Raw genomic sequence first — 20228 nt, forward strand, 5'->3', positions numbered from 1 at the left:
CCCCATCCCTGGAGGTATTTAAAAGACAAGTAGATGAGGCACTTAAGGACATGGTTTAGTGGGTGGTGGTGTTGGGTCGACGGTTGGACTCGATGATCTTAGAGGTCTTTTCCAACCTCCTATGATTCTTGATCAGTATAGATATAGTTACATTCAATGTTGATAAATGCAAAGGAACCCGAATGAGGAATAAACAGACCTAACTATCTGAACACAATGGTAGGCTTGACATTACCTGTTTTCACTAAGGAAGAGATTTTGGAGCCACTGAAGATAGTTCTCTGAAAATATCATTTTCATATCTGTGGTGTCAAAGAATAAATGGAACTATAGAAATTACTAGGACAGAAAGACAGGAAAAAGAAAATATTAAATGTCACTGTGTATATTCATGGCATATCTGTATCTTGATTCCTATATGGAGTTCTGGTCACCTGTTTCAAAAGGGGTGCAATACAACTACAAAAGGTACAGAGAAAAGTGAAAAAGTTGATGAAAAGTATGGCATGACGTCTGCATGATGAGAGATTAAATTAAGTAGAATTGTTAAGGTGGTAAAAGAAAGGACTGCAGGTGGAAATATGGTAGAGGTATATAACATAATGAGTGGTTGAAGAAGAAATATTTTTCAAATCGTCATAATGTCAGAACAAAGGGGCATCAAATTAAATTATCAAACTGCAGGCTTAACGCCGAGCATACTTAAACTACTGAACCATCTGCCGCAGGAGGCTGTGGAGGCCAAAACTCTAAATGGGATCAAAAAGTAATTAGAACTAGGGAAGAAAAGTTAAGGGCTATTAAGTGGAAAATACTACCCTCGGTTCCGAAGTCCCTACACCAGGAGCTGCAGCATGTAAGCAGGCGGAATCGGAGAACCCTTGCTCTGTGCCTGCAGCCTGGCCCAGGCACCTGCTGCTAGTCATGGTTAGAAACCTCCCTGAACCTAGGCGAGCCCATTATAGGTGTTTTACAATTAAGATTAGCTGTGGAGACTTTCTCCCCATATTTTTTCCATGGAAAGCCTAGAAATCCCAGTTTCCTACTGGCTACACATTTGCCTGCACAGCAGGGCACAGAGAAGCTGTGCTGAGAGTGCATGACTACAGGCAGCAATGCAGGGAGCGCTGGCAGCAGGGCAGGTACAAACCACCTGGCCTGGCAGCCAGACTCCACCAAGTGTCATTGGCATGAAACAGGAACCCACACAGCCAGAAAACAGCACTGCTGAAGGAGTTTTGGCCAATTTATGGATGTCTCAGGGCTGTGTGCAAAGAGGCAAGAGAAAGAAAAAAACAAAAACCAAACACAAACCAAACTGGTACAGAAACAAAGCAAAAGACTTTGGCCTCAGCTGGACTACCTTGTGGAATCCACCTTGCATGTTCCCTCTAGCCAGGAAGCAGAGAAAAGATGGGGAGATACCTCCCAGTTCTCTGCAAATGTAAGTCCAGCACAAAAAAGTACAGCACTAAAGGCATCTGGGAAAAGGAAACAGAAGATAACCTTACTTTTTTTTTTTTCCCTTCCCCCTTCAACAAGACTGTCTGGTAAACAGTTACATACCATGATTTAAAAAAAAAAGAGATGTCAAAGTAACCCTGATGCCTTCAGGTGAAAAGTATAGAAAATTCAAAAAACACATAATAAAACTCTTGGAGATGTATGCATTAGCTTAAGCTTTGCTCCCTCAGAATCAAAAGCAAAGGCTTAAGCCTTGCTTCTCCACAGCCCAGGTGGATCCTAGCTTTGGGACCATTCCCTAAACTACATGCAGGAAAGATATCACCCTTCTGCCCATGCAGGCCTTTATACAACCATTCCCAATTACATAAGCCACGCTGCACCTGATGGAAAGCCACACAACAGTACACCAGGCATGTAGGACATTTGATCCTGTTGCCAAGAAACAGTCAGTCCTACAAAATGGTTTGATTTTCCTGACTGGAGTATGCAAGTCTTTTGTACACATGGTAAATGCCACCTTGTTAAAAAGGAAAGCTAAAAGTGTTTTTCAAAAGCATGAATGCACCCACCTTGCAAAAGTGGCCTCTAATTTTCTGTATAGTTGTAAATGTTTCATTTGCTGAAATGCTGAAAACACACACCTCTTGCTGTAAATACACCATTAGCATAGTATTTATAAAAAGCTTTTATAATCACACTCTGGATTTCTAGTTGTGTCTCCACACAGACATTAAGCTAGGTCAGAAGAGACAAGGAAGAATTAAAAGTTGCACAGGCATCAAACAGAACCTGAAACAGACACAACAGATAAGAAGTTAAACATTACATACATTTTACTCAACCAAAGAAATCAATTCCAGCTAAAGGAGCAAACATAACCTTTTTGTTTCCTATTGTAAATGAAGTGATTTCATCTGGAGTGTCTCAGTTGGGGGAAATGGTAGCTGAAGCACATATGACAAAGCAAAATTTACTACACTATCAGTGGAAGCAATATTCATGAATGAAAAAAAAATCATCTTTGGTATTCATTGCGGGTCTTGCTGAAGCATTGCTCAGCTCATGTAAAGGCTTTGCTGAAGTGCTGAGCAATGTGGGCCTGAAAGGAGCTATTTACTATGCAAAATCTATCAGCTTTAATGAGCTTAAAAGTAAAAGGAGAATAGTGGAATATGCAGAGCCCGGTCCAAGAGTGAGTAAGGGAGACAAGGTTATTAAGCAGAGGATGGTCAGATTCTGTATGGAATAACATGAGCATACAAACAGGATGGATCTTGGTTACAGCTATCAGTCTGAGGGTGGAAGGCAGTATCTAATCTATTTTGATCTCTGTAGCTTGTTTACACCAATGTATGAAAGAAAGGCTGGAAACCGCACAGCTATTTATTGGATAATGGGGTTGGCTTGGTGTTAATACCCTGTCACAGCAATGTTAGCTAATGCCTTGCCAGGATGAGCTCCTTTCTGACAATAAACATGTCTCAGTCTTTGCTTCCTAACTGAGCTTTTGAAAGAAAGCCTTTGGTGATTGCCTTTCCCAAGGCCAAAGAGCTGTGCCCTAACTCTTAAGAGGGCACAATGTTTGTAGTGAACAGAAAGGTGGGAAGGGAACAATAAAATGTTTTCTTTCAGCTTCATTTCCCACCTCCCCAGTGAGCTATGAGAGGACAGAGATTTTACTCATAAACCATGCCTTCAGGCAGACAATTTACTTGAAAAAAAAGGAGTCTGCATCTCATTCACAAGAGATGAATGAACAGATCCTGTCGTCGCTAGACCAGGACAAGTGGGTAGGTCTAAACTCGCATGAACATTGGTGGTCACTACTACCGAGATACTGTTGCTGTCATGCAGGACAAAGAGCTGTAGGTCCACTGAGGCTGGAATGTGCAAGAAGACACAAAGCACTGTGGGAAGAGTGGACGCTGGAGAGGTGAGCCTTGAACACTAGCACATCTCAGTACAGATTTGCCCATCACCTATCCAAAGCAGCATAACATGACAAGTATTCTTAACTTGAAAGCTGAATGGCGTTTAGGGAGAAAGTTATCTCCTCATGTTAGGAAAAAGACTGAGCTGCTGTGTGCACTATTGCAATAGTGTGCAATGTGGTGAAAGGATATTCTACAAAGAAGGACTGGAAGGCAATGCTCCTCCACTCTTCTTCCTCCATAGGTGCACAGATGCACATGTAATATCCTGTGCACCAACTCTTCCACCTGAGGACTAAAGGAACATACGGCTCATTTCTCCTTTATTCTTAATTTGCTTCTTCCTTTATCCTTGATTGTCTTTGCCATCTGTGGTTGTCTGACTCTATCGTAACAGTTTCTCTTGATCTGCTGTAAGTTGCTTCCAAACCTAAGTAGATTTTTATACAATCCTTGATTTATTTGTTCCAAAGTATCTTTTCAATGTATTGTGACATCTTTTGGATCCATTAGGGATTTGAAAAAATGTCTTTTTTATTTGCATATTATTTTAGTGCTTTTGAACACCAGTAGAATATTAAAGAAGAAAATACATAACTTTTGATGCCAAGAAAGAGGCTTGGAGGTGGAGTTTTTATGTACCAGAAAGCAGCTACTGCAGGTACTAGTGAAGAGTTTCTTGAGCAAATACTATTTCATGGTTTTAGGCACAGAATATTCTGTATCTGTATGTTAAAAGAAGTGTTGCAATTAAAAATGAGTACTTTCTTTAGCATCACACTATCACATTTTAATTTATTTATTTTTAACAGAAAGGAGGCAATCACCACTACCAACAAAGGGGAGTCATTAAGTGATTAAGATTCCTGCCCTAATCCCTGTTAACTTCAGAGATCCTTTCAACACTACACATAAATGCATTTCCTATTCATTGTAAACACTGCTGTGGACTACATGAAATACTTTCATTCCATCTAGGGAAAGGAGTGCTTGTGATTTAATGCATTTGCTCTTTATGTGAACCATTCCACAGCTCTGGCAGCACTGACAGCTGCCCTAAGCGAAGGTATGCGACATCTTGACACCCATTTCATGTTCCCAGATTATTAGAAGCCAGAACAGTGCTGTTTCTAGATATCCATGCATACTCCAGTTTGGTGAGTGAAAGTAATTTACAGGCTTTTGAATGTTGTGAGTATTAGCCACAGACATTACAAAAGGCTGTTCTTTGTAATAGCAAGTAAGTTGCCCAGCATATGGGCTGGCTAGTTTCTCTTAAAAATTGCTTCTGTAATGGTTATTTACAACTTATCCTTGCTGCATGAAGATAAGCAGTTTAAACAACATCCATGATAGAAACACACATGATGTGGTACCAGAAGAAAAAAAAAAAATGGCTGAGATTCTATTCCTCGCTTTCTCGTTTCTGTAAGTGTTTATATTATGTGAATCTCAGTTCAGTTACAGAGCTTCAAATGAGGAAAAATGAGATGTGTTACTGAGCCAGGGCTGTTTTCTTATTTTTAGTAATGAAACAAGCAGTCCTCAACTTGAATTGCCCTGGTTACATTACTCATCACTGGTCCAAGAATCTAACACAATGAACAACACAGAAAAGCTCTTTGAAATATTACTTCAGTCTTGTTCATATCTGGTACAACTGCAGAGTTAAAAACATTTAACTAAACCAGGTTTCATCCCATTTCCCTCACTCCTTTATCACAACTAAATGCACTGCTCCTCCCACGCAAATATCTGAGTGACTTGAAAGCTGCCCCATTAGGCCATGTTCAATAACAGCAGTTTAAAACCCACCAAAGTCTCTGTATCTAGCATTTCCAACTAGCTGGCTCTATGTGGCTTTCTGCTGTAAGCAGCAACTTACCCAGGGTTCCTGATTCACACTTCAGAGGCTGTCAGATGGTCCTAGCCTCTTCTTTAGCTGGGCACAGGGACAGAGAGGAAAGGAGGATTTTCTGCTCTTCCAGCCCTGCTTCTCACAACTTGTCTCTGTAGTAGATTCCCCTCAGCTGCAGGTCCTCTGTCTTGAGCAGTCAGTCAAACACAGCTCCAGCCAGCCTCACGGACTTAGCACCACCAGCCCAGGTGCAGCCTCTTTAGAGGCTGAATAAAGGATATTCATGATTTTTTTTGTCTTAAACATAACACTTATTTTTCATCTAGAGTTTAAGCTTACAAGGTGCTGAGTTTCTTCGATGAGCAAATCACAGTGCATGGGCCCATGCACCAGAGGCCAGACTGCACTAGCACAGGCTTTTCAGCCAGTATGGATCATTGTTAGCAGGCACTATATACCAAGTATCTCTATGTTCAGAAAAATGAAGTTTAACATGATGCATTTTTCCTTAGGCAGAACCCTCACCCTTGCCTAATTTCTGCACATCTCCCCTGACGACACCTTTTCTGACATTCTTACAAAAAGTCTGGCACAAATGATTTCCCTTTCATTAACATAGGATTGCAACACAAAATCTTCAGTGAATTGAAGCTGAATTACAACTTCCCAGTCACTGGCTTGTACACAAGATATAGGTATATTTTGAAATCCATCTTCCAGTTAGCAGTGATGCTGCAATTACCAAAATAGGCAGAGTGGCCTCACCACTGTATGCTCTCGAGCACCGTGCTGTCAATGTCATTCTGTTGCTGAAACCACTCCCAAGCTAGAATTGAGCTGCACGCAGAAATCCCCGGTTTTGGCAGATGTTGGTTAAGCAGGTCTGTATTTCATTCCTCGGTCACGTGTATAATTTCACCTGCCAATTTCATCATTGCCTCCACCTGGATCCAAACATACACTCTATTATACTCAGGACTAGCCTTTCTGTAACACACAGGCCAGCTTTTTAAGCTTAGATGTCTGAAGTTTGTCCCAGGTCTGTATTAAGGGTCTCATAAAGCTCCTACTAGCTTCAGATGAAATAGGTTCACTCCTAAACAGCAAAATTAGCTGAAGTCACCTTTTAGTTCCTATTTTGTTCTTGTATCAAAAGTATGAAATTTACCTTTATCAAAACTATCAAAACTAATTCACAGTAGAAGTAAAACAGTAATTTACAGTGCTTGATTCAGTCTCCCTCCTGGTTCAGCTGGCTTGGTTTGCACACTGTGAATCTTGGACCCTATCTACTTGCTCCTTGTCTACCTGTACTTGTTACTATAGCTGCAGTCCTTTTCTCAGTATAGGTAACCAGTGCAAGAGCGCCTTACTCTGCTACGGATCTTCACTAAATCCTGTGGAGATATGCTTACAAATTGCTTCTTAAGAACACTTTGTAACAAACCCCTCACAGGATGTAGTATTTGCTGCAGCCCAGAAACTGAAAATCATACTGAATATTATGTCTGCTTTTTAAATGTCAGTGTGTTGAAAGGAGTTTGTCATCTCTAACAGTACTCTATGACTCTATGCATAGTTTTGATGCTAAAAGTTGTTTTCTTAGAAAAGACTAATACCATTATGTATTTAGTCTAGCTTGCACCAAACCATACCCCCTATAGATGATCAAAACTTTGAAGATAACTAAGTCACCTCAAATATTTGGCAAGAGCAGTTACATCTCTGATGACTCACTAAGGCATGGTAGAAAAAAAATCCTATCTTTCTGGGGGAAACTACTGTGGCTACAAGGTGTTTGCACTTTTCCCTTTTAAAAAAACTAAACAGCTTAGTTCAGAGGAAGAACATACCAGGGACTATCTCAAAAAAAGACTGTCCTCCTGTCCGCTGTAGGAAAATGCTCTCTACCCAGCAAAGAGAGGCCAATTCTTTCCACTTACAAAGATGTCATCTACTTATTATTTCTCCATAAAATTATGTTTTGACTTCAGCTCCAAAAGAATGAAAAGGATTTGCAACTACCATTTATAAGTCAAAACCACTGGAGCATCAAATCATATCAGACTCATAAAAGTAAAAGACTTTTGTAAGATCAAAAGCTATGCAAATGCTGCTTTGCAGTTCAGGTATATCACGTCACGAGGACCACAAGAGTACAGTCTTCAAATTATAATAAAAAAAGGTTAAGCGTATGTACCATTTTCTGTTCTTATTACAATCATGCATATTCATTAGAAGATTCTTCTTTTTTTCAGCTGTCTACAGTAGCAGTACAAGAAATCAGAACTATTTTGCCTAACAACATTTGTTAAAGATAGTTATGAAGACGCTGGACTGATTTAACCTTTTCAATATCCTATAATTTTGACTAGTTGGCATCCTGCCCCTACCTTGCAGCCCAGAAGCTGAAGCCACAAGTGTTAAGAAATCAATTGAGCTGTGGAAGAGCTTTGAAAAGGTCACTACAGTACATTCAGCTACTGCCTTTCACAGCTTGCATGAGGGCTCGAAACCACCTTCCTGTGCCAAAGACAGCAAGCACAAATCCAGAAGAATGGGTATGCCTACACTGCGGTTTGGAGGCAGACAAAAACTTATTCTGCCCATGCTCCAAGGTGGTTGGATAGGAGCCAGCTATGATCTGGAAGTTGTATAGATATATTTGCATAGCAGTATGGCCCTGTGTTTGAACTAACGTGTTCCTCTGAGGCATGTACGCAACACACGGAAGCGAAACGTTTCACTGCATTCTCCACCTCGCTGAAGTATAAGTCTCAGGCAGTGCAATCTTAGGAAATGTCATCCCCACAAAATGCCTTGAGAAAGAGAGGGTGGAAGTATAATCAGAATGTTTCCTGTCACCCTCCTCTCCTTCACAGAAAGATTTTACTTCATTAATAATACAGACACTTCAGCAAGGCACCAGATAACTCCAGCCAGCACTGGACCAGTTCATAGAATATCAAAACTTTTCTTCTGTTTGATTTTGCATCTCGGCGCAGAAGAGTATTTGAAAGCAGGGAATATACATTTGAACTTTGACTTCACGTAATAGGCAAGTATGGGGAACAGAGAGAAAGAGAGCCTGGGAGGAAAAGCTTTGCAACATTTCCAGAAAATAATGATTTCAGTTAGGATATTTGCAATAATAATGTTGCCATTTTCCAAACATTAATATCAGAAAGCACATTCAAGTGCTCTCTGTTTACAGTATGCCAGATTTCAGTGCTTTTTCACAGGTTTAACCAAAGTAAAGAATGATCACTTCCTTCTGAGCTTTATATTTACATCAGAGCAGAGATGAACTCTCTAGTCTTGTACACAGGCTGGTTAGAAGACAGGACACACGGGACAGAGAATCACAAACCCATAGATAGAATTTTAAACAGAAGGTTGCATCTTATTATCTTTTAACTTTAATATCGAGCCTTCTCCATCTCAAAGAATCTGGCATTCCTTGAGCCAACTGCAGCATTAAAGCAGCCTCATGCCAAGCAACAACTTTTGAGATTGGCCTTTTCATCCTCTTCTGTCAGATTCTGTTTGCCTTTGACTCTTCTCATCTTCTTCCTGCAGGGAGAAATGCGGTGCACATGAAGGTAGCTGCAGCAGAGGCTGTAAGATCTCTTCTCCATCCAAGCTAAAAGAATCAGTGGTTATTTCAAAGGTTTCATTTTCACCCATGGGAGCTGTTTCCTTTGAACTTCTCACTTGCTCTGGACAAGTTTAAACTAAAAAGCAAACTCCGCTTTGTGTGAAGAATTTAAATTTTTATTTGTGCTTTTTATTAACTAACACTGGCATTCTGGCAGAGCAAGTAGAAAAATCCACTAAATACCTTATCCTGAAAGGAAAAAAAAAAGTCCTTCTGAATTCCAAATTCTAGTGATAACGTATGATTAAATAGTGTCATCAGAAATTCTTGGAAATGCAGTTCAAACACCATTTGGGGGCAGGAAGGGTAAAACGCATGCAGAGATTTCTTACTGCATAGGCTGATTTCATTCACACACAATCCATTCTCCCTCCTTCCTGCCTTATACCTCAGCCAAAGGCAGCAGATAGATCTGGTGAAATCTCTTGTTTATCACCATCACCAGAAGCAGGATCGAAATTGGTCGCTATCAGATATTCTGAGGCAGTAGAGAGAGGAGGAAATATCCCAAGCAGCACAGCCTGCCTCTCCACTTAGGATCCTGTGGGTTCACTGACCTCAAATAGTCTCAGCAAACTTACCCCATTTATTGAGACAAGGGTTATATTGTCCTACGGTTTGTTACAGTGGTAGCAGTTTGTGAAGGCAAAATAGTGCCAGAAAATCCCATGCAAGTGTATTCGGCAGTGTTACAAAATCCTGAACAAAACCCTCCAATTTGCATTAAATTACCAAGCTCCTAAAAGCATAGGAGAGAAATTATATTGTATGGCACATCACTCTGGTGATGGAGATTGACTAAAATCAGTTCTGTAACACATTTAAGGCAAATTAATAAAAAGAGAGAACGGGACTGGACTCGGATACGCTACCATCTCCAGGTCTGAGACACAGCCAGGTTTTCCTGTTCCACTGGCCAAACCATGAGTGTAGAAGTTGAGGAAGACAAAGCGATACTTTCAACTCTTCAGCAAAGATAGCAATATAACATAATAGAAAAAAGCTGAAACAAGACAGGCAGCAACATAACTTCTGCTCAGTCAATATGATTTCTGGTTTGAAATCTGGGGTAAGTTCAGGTCCAGTACCCCTGATTAAAACTTTCTCTAATGCTGATAGTGACCAAGGGCATCTTGACATAAACTCAGTACTGGTTTGCCTTATAGCATAAAGTTAAATAACATTATAAAGCGAACAGGTGTGGAGTACTGGTGTACTCACCACAAGACCTTTCCCTCAACAGAGGTGAGCTGATGATTTTTTTCTTTTTTTTAAGTGGCTCAAGCATATCACTACATTTATTTCAAAGATCCTGTGTGCCCTATTTGCTCTTCTGTTTCTGGAGCCCTCCTTCTTAAAGGCAACAGGTACTTTGACCTTCTAGATTCTGTGCACCCTAAGATACAAGTTAATGGCAAAGTACCGGGCACCTCTTCTACTACTCTGCCTTTTTCTTTGCTTTTCATCCTCTGTAGTTTCCAACAATGTGACACAGCTTAAGGTACTGAGGAATACAGTGCTCCCTATGGCATAAGAAATTTTGCAAAATATGAGTATGACATGAAACTTCTCCCAGGTGCTGTACTGCACATTATCTACACACTTGAGCAAGGAAGTCCATCAGGATGCTTATTAGGATAGGAAAAGTTCTGTATTAAAAGCGACCCCTTTCATTTCCATCCTGCTCTCTACCTTCACTGTTTAACTTCATGTAACTTATCTAATCATTACTTCTTGGAATGGGAAATGTAACAACCTCTTTTTACATACACGGGGAGGATGGGTATTTTTTTCCTTTTCTTTTCATAAGACTTTCCTCTGAGCCAAGAACTCCTGAACATTCATAATTAAACGTTATTTTACTTTTAAATCAGATATTAATGATATATATGATTCATGCTCTGCAAATTGCATATTCCAGGGGGAGGGACTTCTGTTAAAAGGCACAATAAAGGGAGTATCTGGATAGAAAAAAATCTGTCTAATAGATGGGACAAGAAACAGATAGACATCCTGAGGAGCTTTTCAGGTAGCGATGAAAGTCACAAGTGTGTGTGTGAATTAAAAAGAACAGATCCATTTATCTCTGTCTCTTTACTCCTGGGCTGAATGCTAAGAACCATCTGTCAAAACTGCATGTGAGGCAATAAAGAGCATTTTGTTTATCTGTGAATAAATTAAGACCCTTGGACAGGATTTCAGCAGAAGCATGGTAAGTTAAGTTGATTCTCTCACAATCCACTCTGGCAGTTGTCCTTTCTGAGAAACCCCAAGAGGGCTTTTGATGGATTTGCTCAGAGGTGGAGGGGGAAAGTATCCAAGACATTTCACAATCACCTCTTTCCTTTCAGTATTGTCTTTCAGATTGTTACTGTTCTCCTTTCAGAGCAGACAGATGTTATGTTTCTTAAGCGATAACAGGCTAACTGGAGATACTAGAAACTTCTCAGGACTGTCCCACTAATGGATGAGTGATTCTGGGAAGCAAAGAAGCTGCCAGATTTGAAGCATCTGAACATCACTGTGATCATCATCACTGATGAAAAGAATGTTTCTACATATAAAGCCAGGGGATCTATTACTGGAAAGATCCAAACATTCTCACATGTGTGGGAATCCTTCAACAGACCAGTCAGGACTCCAAAGAGGATAAATTAAATACCATTACTGATGGTTAGAAACACAGGAACTGTAAATTAGTTGTTACCTGTGCGGTAAATTATGTATGAATTTGGGGAAGTTATTTAATGTTCATCTTTCTGTTGGAGCAAGTAGGAAAAATAGTTTTTATATTGTCTGGAATATATTCTACTAGTCTATTATATTTATCTAATATATTCCTTAGTCTATATGCTAGGGATTTCTTCAGAGTGACCCAAAATGGCAATGAACTTTAAAATAATCCTGAAATCTATAAGTAAGCAATTCCCATGTATCAAAATAAAACCTTCCAAACCTGCAGAATGGACCCAGGACCAATAAAAGACCAATAAACTTTGTAATAAGAGATACTTGGGTGGGAAGAGAGGGGGAAATTGCCCGGAGAAAGAACTGGAGAGGAAGAAATGCCTAATAAAATGTTTGGTGTCCACCCTCATGGAAGCATGACCTTATAATTACAGTACTTTGAGAAGGTCTGAAATGAGCCAAATTCAGTTTCCACATCTTCCACAGACTTCCAGCACAGCCTTGGCTAATTAACCAAATCCCTTTGTACCACAGAAGAGGCAGGCATAATAGTAGCCCTCCCCACTGCCTAGTCATGTCTAGTTAGACTGTTAAAATTAATTATTTCTTATAAGGTACGAGTTGTTCCCTTTTATGCTTTTGTGCAGGGCACTTAGCACAGTTGGAGTAAAGGCTTTAAGTTCTACAAGTGAAAAACAAGGCAGGGAAGGAATTTACTGCTTCTCGTTATTATTCAAGTCTCTTGCTGGAATGAGTGTAGGAGCTTTTCTTCTAAGGGCAGATTTTGCAGAATGACACCAAATTCTCAGAACGACTGACCTTGCCATCTCAGCAATGCAAATGAAAAGCAGAGGATTTGCACATGAAGTGGCAGGAGCAGCATATTGCTGGACCCTCCATGGAGAAGTGGCAAGGACTGAGAGTATGCTGGCACCCTTGATCCGTTATCTGCTGTGTGATTTTGAGTATTTTTAGCAATCCCCTTGTGGGGAGGCAGAGGATAAATTGTTGTCTGGCAGGTTATGGTAGGGATTTCAGTATACAGTATTAACATAAGCTAAGAAGCACAGATATTGAGCACAGAGAGAGAGTATAAGGTTCCCTGCCTCATAATGCTCAGTGATGAAATATCCCCAGTGTGAGCTGTAAGTAGAATAAATCTGACACTGCTAACACTACCTTAAACATTTTTTCAGACTGACTTAATTAGCCTGACCTTGCCTGGGGTCCTCACACTGTCCCACAAATTAGTAGTAGCCTGTGTTTGTGTGACCCACACACAAATCTAGTAGGGTAGTTTGAGCTGTCATTCTGCTTTTCCTGTTTACAAAATATGTACCTTTTGTAGCCTCTGGGTACACGTAATGGCTTCTCTTCTGTTCTCTACTCAGCAGAAAAAAAATAATAAGAGCATAAAACTGTGTGTAGGTACCTATTTATGTATCTTGACAGTATTAACTTATACAATGTGGAAGAACACTCTGTACCAGAGGAAGTACTTGGTGGTGCTCTGTTGTCTAGTCAATCAATACAGATCGTGATATTGGTAGTCTACAACAGGCACATTTTTCCTTGGTCCTGTATGTGTTGTAGCCACAGATAAATAGCCAATTTGTTATTTATTGCTTTACTGATCATGTCATTTGCCATCTTACTGCAAGATTCAACTCCATGGAATTCACTTTAATATTCCAAGTCTGAGCAACTTCATCTGAGGAGCCTTGAAAAGACTGACCTGCAAAAGAAAAAGTATCAATTTCTGAATTTGAAATACAAATTTAACCCTATTGATTCTCCTCTGCATTGAGTGCTTGCCATGGATTACATGGAATTATATCAGCCTGGGGATTAGGACAGAGAAATTCTGCTCTGGAGTAGACACCGATAGTCTCGCCACATATCATGTTTCAGAATCCACTGCTGTCTCTGTCTGTCAGGGTAGATGGACAGCTTACAAAGCTGAGCGCAGGAGATTCCACACTCCTATCTCTGGAGTGAGTGCTGGGACTTAAAGTGATTAACTATACACAAGAAGAATGTGTGTTATGCTTTTCAAAGAAGGTTCATTTTTTTTCCATTTACTTTTTCTCTGCTACTGAATCTCTTTCACATGGCTTCACGGCAGGGATAAGACCCGTAGTCAGAGAACAGCATACAAACTTAGGAAGGGGTGTTAAAGTAGCTGTAGATCACCTTCACCTGTATGCCTTTTCAGTCCTGGACTGGTCCAGGAGATAAGAGGCCCCCAGTGATGTTTAGAAAACCCCATATAAATTGCAACAGCTAGCCTCTGGTTTTAGAGTTACGAAGTTCCCTCACAATAATATGTACTGCATCATAGCTCCTAATATATTCTAGCTGCTTTGTCAACAAAAACCTCAGCTGCAGTGTTCAAGATTTGTTTAGCTTTCAGGTGTCATTCTGGCCAGAGCGGTTGTCACAAGGAGGCTGAAGCAGGGCATTTGTATGTGGGCAAGGTGTCGCTAAGCTTTCCCTAGACGTAAGTCATTATATACTCAATACAGCTAAGTGCGTGCCTTGCTCCAAAGGGATTTTGAAGCAATTAGATTGTTTCAAAGGAGATCCTGGCCCATAATAGATAAGATTAAGTAGGTTGTGGATTGTAGAAGAGAGAAAAATTGTCCAAGCTGTCTCTTTTTAAACTTTCAAAATATTTCTAAAGTGGCTTTTTCAACATGGGGCAAATACATGAGCAGTATATATGGCAGGGTAATGGTCTAGCACTCTCTTTTCTTCGGTGTGACTTCATTCATGGCTGGTGCAACCGTGGGTAATGGGTTGACAAAATATTCATAACAGATTATGATCTCTTCCTTGTTCTACATGTATTCACACCTGCCTGGGTAAAGAACAGTGCTGATAATCATAAACATCCCACGCCTTTCTCGTCTGAGGAAAATAATCCCCCAGGGATCAAATACTATAGGAGATTAAAAGTTCACACAGGTATCAGTAGCCCAGAGGGAATATGAATAAAGAAAGAATCACTTTCAATTTTAAGAGAAACATACTTTTTTAAGAAGATATACCCAAGTTTAAATTTGTTTACTCTGAAGTTACTTTAGAATTTTGTTGTAGATCTCTGCAAAGAAAAACGCTAGAACAGACTTATTCTGACACAGATCTGGTAGTCCAAACATCCATTCTATTCCTAAAATGTCCATCAAATTGTTCATTTAAAAATCTCATATTCCATCAAATCCAATCTTTTTAGGCAATAAGCACCACTTTAAGGATTATTTCAAGAAATTAAAATTAATAAAAAGGTTTTCATCAAGTGGCGTTGCAAGCTTAGTCTGTTGGTAAGTTTGCAATGTAGCTAATGCAGGCAGCTAAATCCTGAATCAGCTTTGCCTTCCTCCCTTTACTGTACCCATTATAGTGTCTCAATTTAGCTGCCTTTTGGCTTTTCTCCCTTATTTGAAGATCTTGTGGACTTAATAAAGAATTAGACACCTGACATATTCTTCTATAAGATGTTTCAAAAAGGTTTTAGGAAGGCTTTTTATTTTTGAGAAATGGTTTATTTTCTTAATTTCCTTAGAACCCCATTGGTTCAATCTCAGTTATGCTCTACAAGACCTAGTCATAAACATGCTCTTGTCAGAATGCTCCCTCATTTATCACCTTGAGTCAGGCTGGTGCAGATTCCAGTTAGACTGATAGATGTATAGGAGACAAAGAATTAGGAGGACTGTAAGAGACTATGGAGCTTAAATCTAGATTTCAAAAGCCAACAATTTTTCTAAGCAGGTTTGTTGGTTCTTCCAGTCCCAAGAACCTTTACACATAACTATTCCAAAAAAGGAAGAAATAATTTTGCGTGTAGAGAATCTACTAGAATATTCATTTTGGGACATTAAAAATTAGTTTAAAATCTCTTTAAACATCATTTTCTACTTGTTTTTTAGTGCAGCTGAAAATGTGATTTTTTGTTATCTGAGTTGGACACATGCCGTTGTCATCTAGTGTTCCAAGAGATATTGTATAAGACAGTAATGAATGCATATTTCATTTCAGATTTTGCCATTATTTTAGCAGGGCAAGATTTCATTCACACCACTGAAGCTTCAACATGCACAGCATGAACACAACCATTACAGCTGACAGGCATCTTCCTATGTCAGCCGCCTTCTCACATTCAAGCTCTCCATCCCCACTTGTGCAGCTGTTTAATTCTGTGCAAAAGAAAACACTTAGATCAAAAACATCTGTGGGTTTCCTAAGAAAACTTTGTGCTAAAAGTCACAAAGTTTCTGATAACTCTAACATATAGTTGGATCAGTGTGAAGGTGAATAAGGAGGTTAAGCTGGTTCATTTGATAAGCTAAACAGAAAGGCTTGCAAGACCAGCTTAATGCAATTCAACAAGCTACCTTATACCAAAGGAGGAATATAAACAGGAGGTATCCTTTGAACCTATAATCTATCCAGCCATCAATATTCCAAGAAGGTAAAGATGTTCTTGCAAACATCCAAGAAGATGTTCTTGCAAACATCCATTTGAAAATGAAAAGCTGTTTGGTCCAGCAATTTTTTTTTTGTTTGTATTAATGGGGTTTTGTTTCTATTACCGTTCCCCCAGTCCCTTTTCATATGCAGAAACAAGTATATTTTCATATGCAGAAACAAGTATATTTGCATGTGCAACAGAGGATTCTGTATGTACTTTTTTCCCCCCCATTGTTGATAAGCCACAGGTTTTAAAAGATACTTCCATGCAGGAAAGAAAAAGAAGTAGTGCCAGCAAGGTGACCAGTCACATCACAGAGAATTTAGACAAACAACTTGTAAATAATCCATTACATAAAATGGGTTTGCTGTTTGGCAAATGCTTGCAAGTAATGATTGTTTCCATAAAATTCTGGATCTGCTTATGAACAGAAAAAATAGGGCTACATTCAGCCAGATAATTCACAGTAGTACTTTGACAGAGATAATATAAAGTGTCATTACCCTTGAAAGAAACTACGATAGATGTGGTACTTTCTTGATGATATAAACTGTTATTGCATTGTTCACAAACTCCAGGAGCATTACAATTTTAACAGATCAAAAAGTTAAAAAAATCTATCATAAATATCTTCTGTGCCCAGAGGTAGGTCAGAAGTACATAGGAAAGCAAAGCGAGCCAATCCAATTTTACAAGATGAACAAATCTCCATTAATGACAGAAAAAGTACTTAGGTAAATTGCAGAAGTGCACCAAATCTTAATTAGTAAGACCCCAAGACCCTTAAACCCCCAGTAAAAAAAAAAAAAAAAGCTAAATAAAATTTTGGAGTATTGTTTCACCCAGTAAATTCTCCATTTTCACTTCTCTTATTTTTTTTGTCTTGGTTAAAAGCAGACAGCTTAAACAATACATCCAAAAATAGCTTTTGATTCTTCTGTATTTATTTAAACCAATTAAAATTGCCTAATCACTTGGTGTTGTGGTTAATCTCTTGTTATTAATACCTTATTCTGTTCACACACACTTCTTCAAAGATACAAGTGCAAATAAAAATGTGCTATGATCACAAACAACCGACACTGGCTGGGTGAAGTATTGCCACCACAAACAGCAAAAAAATGAAGTCTAGGATCTTCTCTATCCAGCAGAATAAACAAATTCAGGCATCAAACTTTGAGTAAAGTGTAAGAGAGAAAGTAATTTTCCCCTCATAACAGCATATATTAAAGTCTCTGTTGATTTTATAAGTAGAGTTCTTCCATTGTTCTGAATAAGATATTCTATCATTTATGCATGCTAGTAGCAATTCATGAGATGTATTAGATAAAGAACAAATCAACACTGATAAGGTTTTTTAAATAAGACTCGAAATGAAGCAGTGAATGAAAACCATCTAATTATTGATCTTCTTACCTGCAGCAGGTTTTCACGCATGAGAAATGTGCATAGTTCGGATGGACCAGTTCCCCTGTCTTAGCAAAATTTTGCTTTTGAAATGCACTCTCCAGTTACATGGAGCTAACATTCAACAGGTTTAAAAATAGAACTAAACCCATGCATTTGTTTGTGTTAAAAATAAATACCTTAATTTTTAACACAATTTTATTTTTTCAGTTTCTTCGCTTTTTCCTTTCTTTTCATTATGTTCTCAGAGCATTACTGCATGTCCTTCTGAGAAGCTTAAAGCCACTATTACAAGCTTCAGTACAGTGGAGGCATTCCTCATTGAGCTCCAAAGAGTAATAAATTAATTTTCATAGCAGCAGAAGGAAAAGTGAAACCCCTACCCATCAATGAGCTGAACATAGTGACTCCCTGTTACACAGAGATAGTTCAAATCCTTAATTTACCCAAAAATCCAGATAGTGTGTCAGGGAACTTCAATGACCTAAGTTCTCAACTTTACACACTCTCTGAATTAAAAAAAAAAAAAAAAAGAAGCTCATTGTTAAGGAGATTTGAGTGAGATGAACAACCCTAATCCAAAAGCAAAATTAAATTTGGTATTCAAGTATCAAACGGAACCACTCTAATTTAGTGAATGCTTGTTGAAAAAATCCAGCTCACCAAAATATTCATGAATATCATGGACTTTTCTTTCACCTTGTTGATGAGTGGCTCAGTATATGTAAATTACTTCATTATATTCTACTGCTTTAGAAAATTTTCAGGAAGTAACAGTTTTGTAAACACCCATACATGCTCATAATTTCTTAGAAGAGGATGAAAGCTCAGAGAAAATGATGTAGCTCATCTTCCCTTATGCTCACAAATCCAAAACCTCATCTCTGTAGATTATGAGCTGAAAAAAAAAGTCCTCTTGCCCTCAGCCACTCTGACTGTGACTGCCTGGGTACTCCAACTCCAAAGAATGAAGAGCACTGAGAAAAAAAATGCTGCAGAAACAGCAAGGAAAAACGGGGCATTAATTTAATTCTGGTTTTGTTTATTTCAGAGTTTATTGTCAGTGTGAGGTGGAACCAGGAGATTGTTTTAAGAGATCTGCATGTTGTGATTGTCTCAGAAATAGTAACTTTATAACACAGATAAAAATACTTCCTAAATATATTTTTGAAGTGATTGAAATGCTGCTTGTTGTTATGGGAGGACATCTGCAAAGAGGTGGGGCTTGCATTGTATTCACCATCGGGAAAAGTGGAATCATAGTCATACCTGGCAAACGGTTGTTCATTTCCCCTTGGGTCCCAGTCCCCAAGGTAAATGTCACTGATGGTGCTATGTGGCTTTGGAGAGGTCTTGTTCTTCCATCCCTAGAGTTCAACATCAGAATCAGGGAACTGAATTTAATCTGGGAGTAGAGACAGCAAAGCATGCAGAAACCAGGAGTAAGGGACGTTCGTTATCTTGCCATACTTGTAAGAACCACACTGCATGCTGTAGAGCGCAGAGCGCCATGCAGTCCTCCATTTCAATGGTCCCTCTGGCTACCCTTGACTGCCTAACTGACAGCTGTCACTCACAAGAGCAGCGAATCCCCTGACACTACATGAAGAGAGAAGTTTAGTCCTGGCAGCAAGAAGCGTCACATCAGAAAGTCCAGCAACGTTTCCAGGGACACACTTGATTTCTGTGGTGGTGCTCAGTCCAGACTGACCCGGCGTGATTTTGCAGGACAAGCAGATAGCTGTGATCAGCTGCTGCCCCCAAGAGGGTCTGCCAGTGAGTGCCACCCATTTGTGGAGGAGCATGCAAGGAGCGTGAGGTGGAGCTGCAGGCAGACCAGGGGCAATGCAGGGATGGGGTGCCGAACGGGACTTTCGGGCCCATGACTATACAGATGAAGGAAGGAAGCAAGCTCTCTGCTGAGCCAGACACCGGAGGTACACAGTTCCTGGAAGCAGGGGGTGGAGCCAATTGTACTAAACTAGACAGACTGTAGCTTGCCCACAGGGTCTCACCACCCTCTTCTAAATGCTTACTCCATGTCCATGTACACAGTAGTGTCCTGATGTAAGTCATCCTACACCCCAGAAGAGGAAGATGTTACTGCATTCCTAAATGTTTCAGCATTAAACATAATATTTCGGTATTAATCATCCATTTGAGTTTGTACAGGAACAAAAAAAAAAGCAAGCTGTGAGACTTCTGAGGAAGAGTTAGAAATTCAAATTTAGAAACCAGTAAAACATCTCTTTATACAGAATCTGGAAAGAGTATGTTAAATATGGGGGCCCCCATTGTCTTCACGCATATTTGCATTCAGCTCATTTCCCTGTGTCCTTTGAAAAGCCAGTCTTCCACTCCCCAAATGGATCAGCCTATCTCCAAGGTATTGCGAGAAAATGACAGAACACCACTCCAGTGCACAGCACCTTTTGCTGCTTGGCTCTCCAGATTTAAGTCCTTATCTGCTTTCTAGCAGCAGTCAGAAAGCTGCTTTTCTTCAATAATATAGTACTGCAAAGTATGTACCTGAGAAAATAGCCATATTTGCAATTTCCTTCCTAAAAGGCAACTATCAAACACAGTGAAAAAGAAGTTGTTTTAAGCATCAGGTATCATCCGCAATCACTTGTGGGTGTTTTGAATGATTCTGGTGTTGCAGATACATGTCTTCTTGAAATATTACACACAAGGTCAGTTTTTCCTTGTCTTTCAACTTTGTTGCTGCCCATTGCTGCCCCATTG

This window comes from Aptenodytes forsteri, unplaced genomic scaffold, assembly GCF_000699145.1.
Source record: "Aptenodytes forsteri isolate BGI_AS27 unplaced genomic scaffold, ASM69914v1 Scaffold217, whole genome shotgun sequence".
In the NCBI taxonomy this organism is placed as follows: domain Eukaryota; kingdom Metazoa; phylum Chordata; class Aves; order Sphenisciformes; family Spheniscidae; genus Aptenodytes; species Aptenodytes forsteri.